This window comes from Jaculus jaculus, chromosome 8 (genome assembly GCF_020740685.1).
Source record: "Jaculus jaculus isolate mJacJac1 chromosome 8, mJacJac1.mat.Y.cur, whole genome shotgun sequence".
In the NCBI taxonomy this organism is placed as follows: Eukaryota; Metazoa; Chordata; class Mammalia; order Rodentia; family Dipodidae; genus Jaculus; species Jaculus jaculus.
The window spans coordinates 119,616,119-119,626,114 of record NC_059109.1 but is presented as its reverse complement, the minus strand read 5'-3'; the positions used below and the strand labels follow the sequence as shown (position 1 = coordinate 119,626,114).

General features: G+C 42.9%; 1 non-coding gene across 1 annotated transcript; it reads left to right on the top strand.

Moving 5' to 3' along the window:
- Positions 1 to 7,530: 7,530 nt before the first annotated feature.
- LOC123463089 lies at positions 7,531 to 7,635 on the top strand. Its single transcript, XR_006638701.1, has one exon. It is a non-coding gene; the product is annotated as a U6 spliceosomal RNA (small nuclear RNA).
- Positions 7,636 to 9,996: the final 2,361 nt, after the last annotated feature.

The following is a 9,996-nucleotide window of genomic DNA, read 5'->3' as shown; positions in this document are numbered from 1 at the left end:
ACACACACACACAGCGCTAGAGGCAGACTTCCCCAGGAAGGCCCTGATCTTGAATAGGACCCTACCCTGGATAGTTTCTGCTAAGTACAGTCCTGTCCTTCCTCAAAGGAGTCTGGAGTGCACGTGTCCTGGTCAAACTTGCTTCCTTCAGAGAATAATCCAAAGAGAACGAAGACTGTATCTGGTTTTCTGGTTTTTCTAAATACTGTATCAAATCTCCAACAATCAGGTAGCACGAGTTAAGTATCTAAAGTCACTGTGACTGAGTTAATTGATTAGTTAATGCTACATTGATTCCCATCATTGGTGCATAGCTTGGGTCACGGGAACAAAGGAGAAGAGGCACTAAAGAGATAAAAGGCACAAGCAGTACAGAAGAGGCTACGGCAAAGAAGCAGCCACACAGGATGCTGCCCAGCAGCTGTGTGAGTCTGAAAGGCCTTCAAGGGCAGGGTGCAGTGGCACACACCACCACTAATCCTAGATATATTTCATATATATATATAATTTATCTATTTATTTGAGATAAAGAGAGATGAAGAGGTAGATATAGAGAAAGAATGGGCATGCCAGTGCCTCCTGTACCTGCAAACAAATTCTAGATGCATGTGCCACCTTGTGCATCTGACTTATATGGGAACTGGGGGATTGAACCCGGGTCCTTAGACTTCATAGGCAAGCGCCTTAACCACTAAATCTTCTCTCCATCCCTAATCCCAGCTTTTGAGTGGTGGAGGCAGTAACTGTAAGACTACAAGGTCATCATCAGCTACATAGCAAGTTTGACACCAGCTTGGGCTACATGAGACCTTGTCTCAAAAACAAAGAAAGAATGGAATTTTAGTAACAAAACGGTGTGCTGGAGAAATGACTCAGCCAGTAAGGTACTTGATTTCAAAGCCTGATGCCCAGGTTCAATTCCCTAGTACCCATGTAAAGCCAGATGCACAAAGTAGTGCATGTTTCTGGAGTTCATTTGCAGCCACAGGAGGTCCTGGAGCGCTCATAGTCAGTCTCCTCTCCTCTCCTCTCTCTCTCTTTCTCTATCTCTCTTAACACACAAGTACATAAGTGTTGTAAAAAATGAAACTGGGACTAGTTGGGAGGATGAAGCAGTCAGTCACAGTGGGAATGAGGTAAGAGAGGAGAGTGACAAAATCACAATGCATTATATACAAGGATGAAATTGTCAGAAGTGAAAAAGTAATTGAAAAAACTTAAAAGGGGCTGGACAGATGGCTTACTGGTTAAAGCACTTGCCTGGGAAGCCTAAGAACTCCTGTTTGAATCTCCAGGTCCCACATAAGCCAGATGCACAGTGATGCAAGCACACAATGCCACACATGTGCACAAGGGGGCACATGTGTCTGGAGTTGGTTTGTAATGGCTGAAGACCCTGATATGCCAATTCTCTCTCTCTCACTCTCTCTCTTTTTCTCTTCCTCTCTCTCTCTTTCAAGATAAATAAATATTTAAAAATTAAAAGGATTTTAAACACCTGATAATTACATGCTGACATATGTCATAAACACATACATACACATGTATGTACATATAAGCACACAGAAAGTAAAAATTAAACAAGTACATAGATATATAATTGTCTTATGGCTTCCATAACAAATTAATAGGCATGTTAAATTAATACTTTATTATTGGTATTAAAAACCAAGAGTCCAAGATACAGGTATTTATAGGGCTGTACTCCTGGAGAAGAATCCTTCCTTAATCTCTACCAGCTTCTGGTGGTCTGAGGCTTCATTTACCACAGTGGGGTAACTGGTCTCTGTCCTCATCTTCACATATGTTCATATCTGGGTCTCAATCAAGCACCCCTCTATTTTCCTCTTGGCCTTGGATTTAGAGATAACCTTAATCAGAGGATGGTTGAATTTGGTATCATTAACTTAGTTATATCTGCAAAGACCTGTTTTCCAATAAGCTAGCACTCAGAGGTGGATTTTGGACGTATCTTTTGGGAGTCCACCTCTCAAACGTGTACCTGTGAGGAAAATATAGTAGGAAAAACCAGCACAGGACAATGGAGAGGACTGGGGACCGCAGTGGACAGGACGTGTCTCGTCATCACTGTGGACCCAAACAAAATTCCAGTGCTCAGGTATGTTCCCTAGGAACCTAGTCAGGAACTCAAGAATAATCCAGATGCTTTTACTCATAGGTAGACCCTGATATCTTCATCCTGATGAACTTTTGACAAGTCAATCACAATCCCAGTGACAGCTAAGTGTGCTAGACGTTACATCAGGCTGATTTCACATCAATTCTTTGCTTGGAGAAACTGGCGGGGAGACTTTGTCATACACAAAGATTTGCACATTAGTCACTGGTCAGAAGCCATTCCAGTTCAGCACAGAATAGAAGCATTGCTCAAACCAATGAAGTCCAGTACAAAAGCCGGCACCAGTGGACCTCATTCTCAGATACTCTCCCTGACTTCCTTTTGTTGGACAGACCCTGGACTTTGAGTACCTGTCTCAGTGCAAGAAGGAGTGATATGAGATTTTGATTGGCAGCCCCCAAATAGCAAGCTCCTGGGCCCATGGTACTCTGTGTATCTCTGCCTCTGCTCTCCTCCTGGTCTCCGTCTTGAGCATCAGCTGAGTGGCCAGCACTTGATATTATCTATTTGGCTTCTAGAGTCGCTGAGGAAGATTAACCAACCTATGCAGTCTGGAGAAGAGGGGGTAAGGTTGCAGTTAAGAACTAAAAAGAAGGTAAGTGGTTCTCTAAGAAATAGAACAAGAAGTCACATTTTTTTTGAAGTGAAAATAAGTCCCAGGGGCACAAGAAGTTCATGAAGAAGGTTCATTAGCATTAAATAAAGTTCTCCTTGCTGACCAAGACCCAGAAGTCTAGATTACTCATCTGGTATCAGGTGAGGGGTGTCAGATCACTCTGTTGCAGACAACAACAGCAGCATTAGTATCCAATCAAGTAGGAGGCCTCCTCCATGGCAGATGCACAGCAAGTGTTCTTCATGACGAAACCTTGATGACAAATCCAGCGCAACCACATGGGAAATCACCCCTGAGTCATAACACCACCTCGCGGCTCATTCCCAACTCCCTCCTTTGCCCCATTGCTCACATGCAGAACACAGCAGCTTCCTGTCTTTCTTTTGCTAAGCCATGCACAGGCAAACCTTTAAAAAGACTTTCTCCCTGAGGCCCAGGGCACTGAGAGGGTTAATCTTGTCATGTCAAGATTCTCCTCCGATGCCAGGCCAGCTCAGCATCAATTTGACACAGATTTCTTTGGGGGAAATCTGGGTTAATCTTTCTTGGGCGGGCTGTCCATTTGACAGACAGGAAACATCCGTGGAGCTCAAGCTAGCTCACCCCCCCATGCCTCTCTCCTAGCCCTGTCTTTGAATTAAATATTAAAAGGGGCAATTAAATTTTTAAAAAAAGCAATCTGATGTTTACAGGCTCTCATAGGTAATTTATAAATGCTACATCCTTGGTCCCATTGTGTTTTAAAGAATTTAATTTGGACACAGGCTTCTATGAAATGCAGAATCTGTCCCTGATGCCCAGGAGTGATGAATTGGAAAAATGCAAAAGGCTTGGCTGCCATGGGTAGCTGGGGCAGTGGTGGGCATCCGTCTGGTTTCCTAGGGATTTCAAGGATGCTCTTTGTATTCATGCTACCTTATGCAGGCAATGCTCTGACCTCTGGGTCTGTTTCTTTATTTTTATCTCTGTGTTAACTGAAGTCATGGAAACGTGAGTCCATAAGATGAGAGAGATGACAGGGTCCAGGAAGCAAATGCGGGGAACTCAATCACAGAACAGCACCTAAGTGTGTGAGTGGAAGCCAACAGTGGAATGGCCGGGGAAACACACACCAGCAATGACCCATTACTTAACTAAAAATGACCCATTGCTAATGGCAATTTCTCAGTTTTGACCAAAATAATGGGGAGGAAAAGGACCCAGGAATTCTCGGCACTTTTTCTTTGCAACTCTTCCTCAAACTTAAAATTATTCCAACATAAAGGATGTGTTAAGGGCTTAGCGGTTAAGACTCTTGCCTACAAAGGCAAAAGATCCAGGTTCAATTTCCCAGGACCCAAGTAAGCCAAATGCACAAGGTGGCGCATGTGTCTAGAGTTTGCAGTGGCTAGAGGCCTGGGAATGCCCATTCTCTCTAGCTCAAATAAATAAAATTTAATTAATTAATTAAAGTTTTGTTGAATTTCTGGAGGCCATCAGTCCAGTATTATCCAACTATTCTTTGATCTGAAGATCCCCAAAGCCAATGCTTGTGGCTGGCTCGGGTCTCGCAGTCACCACCCTGTGTAAGGAGAGCAAACTGCATCTCTGAGCCCTTTGATTCTTATCTCAATCTTGTGCATATTTCAGGTTCATCATCACTTTGAGTATTGGTTCATTATTAATTTCTTGTCTGGTTCAGCCTCCCCCCGACACACACATAAAATTCAGCTTCCCCAGGAGCTATGCACGAGACTGCTTTCCCTGTATCCCCGCTTCCTCACAGGGTGCCTGCTCTGCGGTGTACCTCCATACCTTCTTGTTAAGGGGCTGAACGGCAAACCCTGCTTTTCCTCTCCCTTCCCTCAGCTTTGGAGTCTCCGCTTCTGGATCCAGCGGCTCAGACATCAAGCCATGTGGATCATAGGCCCAAGCATGTGATTCGTCCTCTTGGCGAGAAGATGTACTCCGTGGGCTCAGAGCACACTTTCCTCCTCCTGCCCTGCTGAGTAATTAATGCTTCCAAAACATCTTTGGGTGAAATCTCGGGGAAATTCTAGGCAAAGAAAACTAGAAGAATGAGGCTCAAAAACTCCATTGGAAGAAGAGAAGGAATGGAGATTGGGAGAAGGGAAAGAAACCATTTCGATGACAGAGATTTTCCAGAAATTATGAGATTCAGACACCCAAAAGGAAGGAGATAATGAAAGCAAGATACAGGAACCTGGAGGACCCCAACCCGCAGTCAGGAAGAAGTGCCCTGTTGGTGGGTTTGCCTTCAACAGCAGGACCAGCCAGGTCTCTGTACCACCTCCCCTTCCATTTCTCCTTCTCTGTTGTATATTCTCTTCATCTTCTCTGAATCCCACCACTCTTGTCACATAGAAGAAAATATTGAGCCCCCCCCCCATCAATCTCTGACTTTCTCTCCATGGTCTTTCCATCAACTCAAGTCCGTTCAGTTCTTTCACTGACAGTACAATGGTTATAGCAGCAATAATTTACTCAGCAACCATTATGTAAAAGCTTTACATATATCAACACTCTTATTTAAAAACATAAAAGAACAAAATTATTATCCTTATTTATACAAATGAACAAATTACTGTCATGGAAGGTCCTCATAGATTGATTCATTCATTCAAGTGTTTACTGAGGGCCTTACTATATGCCAAGTTACTGTGTGACATTGGGGAGACATAAGTAAATGCTTATTTACCTAACATGAGACACTAATGATGATATAGCCTATTCCTCTGTTGGGTCCTTGCCTTGCCACCATGAAGAAGTAAAGAGGAGGAGTTTATTCATACGAAGTGACAATTCATGGGCAGAAGTGACAGCTCAAATGAAAAGGCAGAAGTTCTTGGCCACAGTGAGATGCTGACCAGGAATGTGTCTTGTTGGTGAAAATAAAAGTGTCAGCTCTGAATTTCTGGTGGTACAGGATGCCAGCCAAGAGGGTTGTTGGTGAGTGTTACAACTCCAAACCTTTGACAGTCCATAGGTTGCCAGCTGAGAGGGGCTAACAGTCAGTGTTATGACTCTAAACCCGTGGCAGGCCTCAGGATGCCACCCGAGAGCAGATCTCTGAAGAACAAGTCAACCAATAGCAGGCTGCTAATGGGGAAAAGGTGACAAAAGTGTCAGCTGCAGGAGCAGTGATTGTCAAGCAGAAGCCATGGGTCTTAGAAGCAAAACAGCACATCCTTGGAGGCAGGAACAAGTTCTACCTCCCCAGAGTGGGAGTGGCTGCTTCCAGAGAGGCTATGCCCAGGGATCTAGTTGGGCTCCAGGAGAGCTTTTATTGGCTAGGCCATTCAAATAAGGTGAGATGAGTGAGGACTCATCCAGAGAGAGCCTGTCAACCCTGTAAGAGAAAGCTAGGATCCACCCAAGAAGTTCCCTATCACTGTCTTTGTTGCCATAGAGATTAGGGGAAGTAGAGCCAGGCTGTCAAAACAGGTGGGGCAAAGTAGCCTGTGCCCAGCAGCTTTCAAGCTTGGTCTGCCAGCTCCAATCACAGCAGAAGGGCTCCTATTCCTATCAATGACAAGGCACATAAATAATTCCACCCAAGTGCATCTTGGTAAACAAATGAGTGTATTGTAGGTTACTTATAGGAACATTAGTGAGGGGTTACTTTCAGGAGGATGAGTAACTCAAAGGCAGCGGCATCCCTGACAGGCCTACTGAGGCATGAGTGTTGACTCACAAGAGCTGCATTCGTAAAGCTCCCTGTTCAACTTGCAGGCAGCTCCACTGAATAGTGTCTTCTTCCCCATCTTTTTTTTTTTTTTTTTTACTGCTTATATAACCCTGTGAATAAACCTTGGGAAGTATGGAAATTTATAACCTTCCTGAGTCTCCAGATTTCTTCAACTTCCTCAGTTTTATAAACCTCCTTCCTCTGTCAGATGGGAATGCTTCAATTCAGAAGAAAGAGCTCTACCACACAAGCCTAGCCATTAGCATCCAGGATCCACAGTACAAATGAGTCATGCATGTCTCAACAAGTCACATTGCAGAGCTGGATAAGGTAGTCCAGCACTCAGAAGACTGAGCTAGGAGCATCACCATGAGTTCAAGACCAGCCTGGGCTACAGAGTGAATTTCAGGTTAGCCTGAGCTACAGTAAGAACCCCTGCCTCAAAATAAAATTCACATCCCAAGAGACAAAATACAATGAATCAAGGTTATTACAGCATTTTTCAGATAATGATTTTTATCAACATTAACCACCCTTTGTCCTGTGTATTGAATTGACCTTTAAATTGTAATTTGGGTGGTATTAATTTTCAATACCTTCTTTCTATTTGTTTGTTTCTTGAATATATTTTTTAAATAACATTGATTTTAATCTTTCTCCATGAACTTTCAGATGCAATTTTTATCAATTGCACGAATGTGGATATTTTATTCACATTAATTTATCATTTTATTATATTATTTAAACAAATTGCCCTTACTTTTACCTGTTTATCTTATTTGCAATCAGAAAGAGAAAGAGAGAGAGAGAGAGAAAATATGGACATACCATGGCCTCTTGCCACTGCAAACAAACTCCAGAGGCATGCACTTCTTTAAGCATATACCCTCTACCATCAGGCTTCTTTGAAAGCAAGCACCTTCACCCACTAGTCATCTCTCCAGCCCCCAGTTGCCCTTGTTGGTAACTGACATGTCTACACTTACTTGCTCTGGAGGGTTCCTTTCTATTTCTGTCGGGAAGACTGAAGGGTGAGACTGTAAATGAAACTTTGGGTTTTGTCTGTCACCCAATGTCCAGCCACATGTTCGCTTCAGCTGCACATATACTAAAATTAAAATGAAACAGAGAAAATTAGCATGGCCCCTGTGCAAGGATGACACGCAAATTCGTGAAGAGTTCCATATTTTAGCCAGTTGTGGTGACCCATACCAGTAGGATATTGCTGAAGAGGCGGGGGCAGGTGGATCAGGGGTTCGAGGCCAGCCTGGGCTACACAATGTCTAGCCACATGACAAACTGCTGGGATGAAAGTGTCTTTCTTTCATTCTTTGGGTCAAACAAAGTTTTGTCTCCTCCATTTGCATAACCCTTTGTTGTCTTCACAAGTGCATGTAACATTAATCAGGAAAGTCCCTTCAGTCCATGGCGTGTTCAGCCTCCCTCTGGATACATTTGGAAACATATGTAATCTTAGAATCAAGCTAATCTCTTGAGTCTGGGCATGAGAAATAATAACATCCATGTGATTGCTACTGAGGTGTTGCCAAATCATGAAACTTCAGTGTATGGCTTTGGAAATTCTCCCCGGGAGCCAGGCCTGGTGGCACATGCCTTTAATCCCAGCACTTGGGAGGCAGAAGTAGGAGGATTGCTGTGAGTTCAAAGCCACCCTTAGACTACAAAATGAATTCCAGGTCAGCCTGAGCTAGAGTGAGACCCTACCTCGAAAAAAGAAAGAAAAAAAGAAGTAAAGAAAGAAAGAAAGAAGGAAAGAAAGAAAGAAGGAAGGAAGGAAAGGAGAGAAAGGAGGAAAGAAAATAAATTCTCCCCTGGATGTCAAAAGCCCAGGAAGAGACAATAGATAGAATTTTAGAATAAACATCACCAAATTTCAGATAAAAAGCTGTTGTCTCTCCTGATAAGGGTGTCTCTAATACCATGCAATGACTGGCATGAAATGATGTGGAGAGAAGCTGTTATCAGTAGCATGTTGTAACAGAGTGCACTGGACAATGTGTCTTGGGACCTAAATAAGTACACTTTAACGTGTACATGTGGGAGACAGTTGGTCTGAGTTTGTCTTCTTAACCCTCACATCCAAGTTTCATTGCTGCAATATGAGATTTTAGATTAACTGTAAAATAACTTTACATTGCTATTGCATTTACTTTTGCATTTGCATTCTGTGATAACCATAGCAACTAGAATTAATAACAAATTTTGTGTTTTATATTTCAGTTGTTACCTTCCAAGTCCTGAATTTTATAATTTCCCATTAATTTTTTTTCTTTTTAGATATGTTTTGCTATATAGCTTAGGATGGTCTAGAATTCTCTATGTAGCTCAGGCTGGCCTTATGATTGTTCTGTCTCTGCCTTGCATAGTAGTAATCATTTTTTTTTTCATAGTTGTATTGCTTTTTTTTAAATTTAATTTATTAGTTTTCTTTTCAGTAAATACAGGCAGTTTGGTACCATTATTTAGGCTCATCTGTGATCTACCCCCTCCCATTAGACCCTCCTTGTTAATGAAAATGGGTCGTGCATTGTGGAGTTAGCCCCCAGTTATTGGTATGATAAATGTCTCTGCAAATCATGACCCAACATGTAACTCTGACATTCTTTCCGCCCCCTCTTCCGCAAGATTTCCCTGAGCCATGTTGGGTTCATTTTTGGTCTGTTTCAGTGCTGAGGTGTTGGGGGCCTCTGAGGCTCTGGCTCTCTGATTTGGTAGGAGTTGATTTTTCTCTGCGTTGATCTCCTTCCCCTTTGTGCTGGTATCTGGTTCACAGGAAAACATCACCCTTGCTTATTTCACCAGTTGTCCTTAGTTTCAGTTGGGCTCCTTTTTGAGGTATGTTGGGGCAACTCTCTTCTTAGGATCTGCATCTATCTGGAAAAGAGAAGCAGATTCTCCAACGGAGAGTAAGTTAGCACCCGAAAATTGAGATAACACTTACTTTTTTGATAGACAGTATGGTAGGTGTAGGCCCTCTTATACCCCGTGATTGATGGTAGCTTGATATTGTAGAGTGGGCTTGTGTTTGGGTATGGTTCTTACTTGTTTCATTTTTTTGAGACAGGATCTCTAGCCCAAACTTTGCTTAAACTCCCTGTGTACCCAGGAATGACCTGCAGCTTCAGATCCTCCTCCCTGTACCTCCTCAAGTGCTGATTACACACATGCGCCACCGTGCTCCGTTTACACATTACCCGGGGTCTCATGCATACCACGTAAGCACATTACTGAATGAGTTACCTCCCCAGTTGCTTTTTTTGTTTGTTTGGTTTGGTTTTTTTCGAGGTAGAGTCTCACTCTAGCCCAAGCTGACCTGAAATTCACTATGTAGTCTCAGGGTGGCCTCAAACTCACAGCGATCCTCCTACCTCTGCCTCCCGAGTGCTGGGATTAAAGACGTGGCCACCACCCCCGGCCCAGTTGCATTTTTTAAGTGATTATGCTTCTGAATTTCTGAATGTTTTTCCTTTATTGATTTATTTATTGAGTTTTGCTTGTTTTATGACAGAGTATTCCTATGTTACCCAAGCT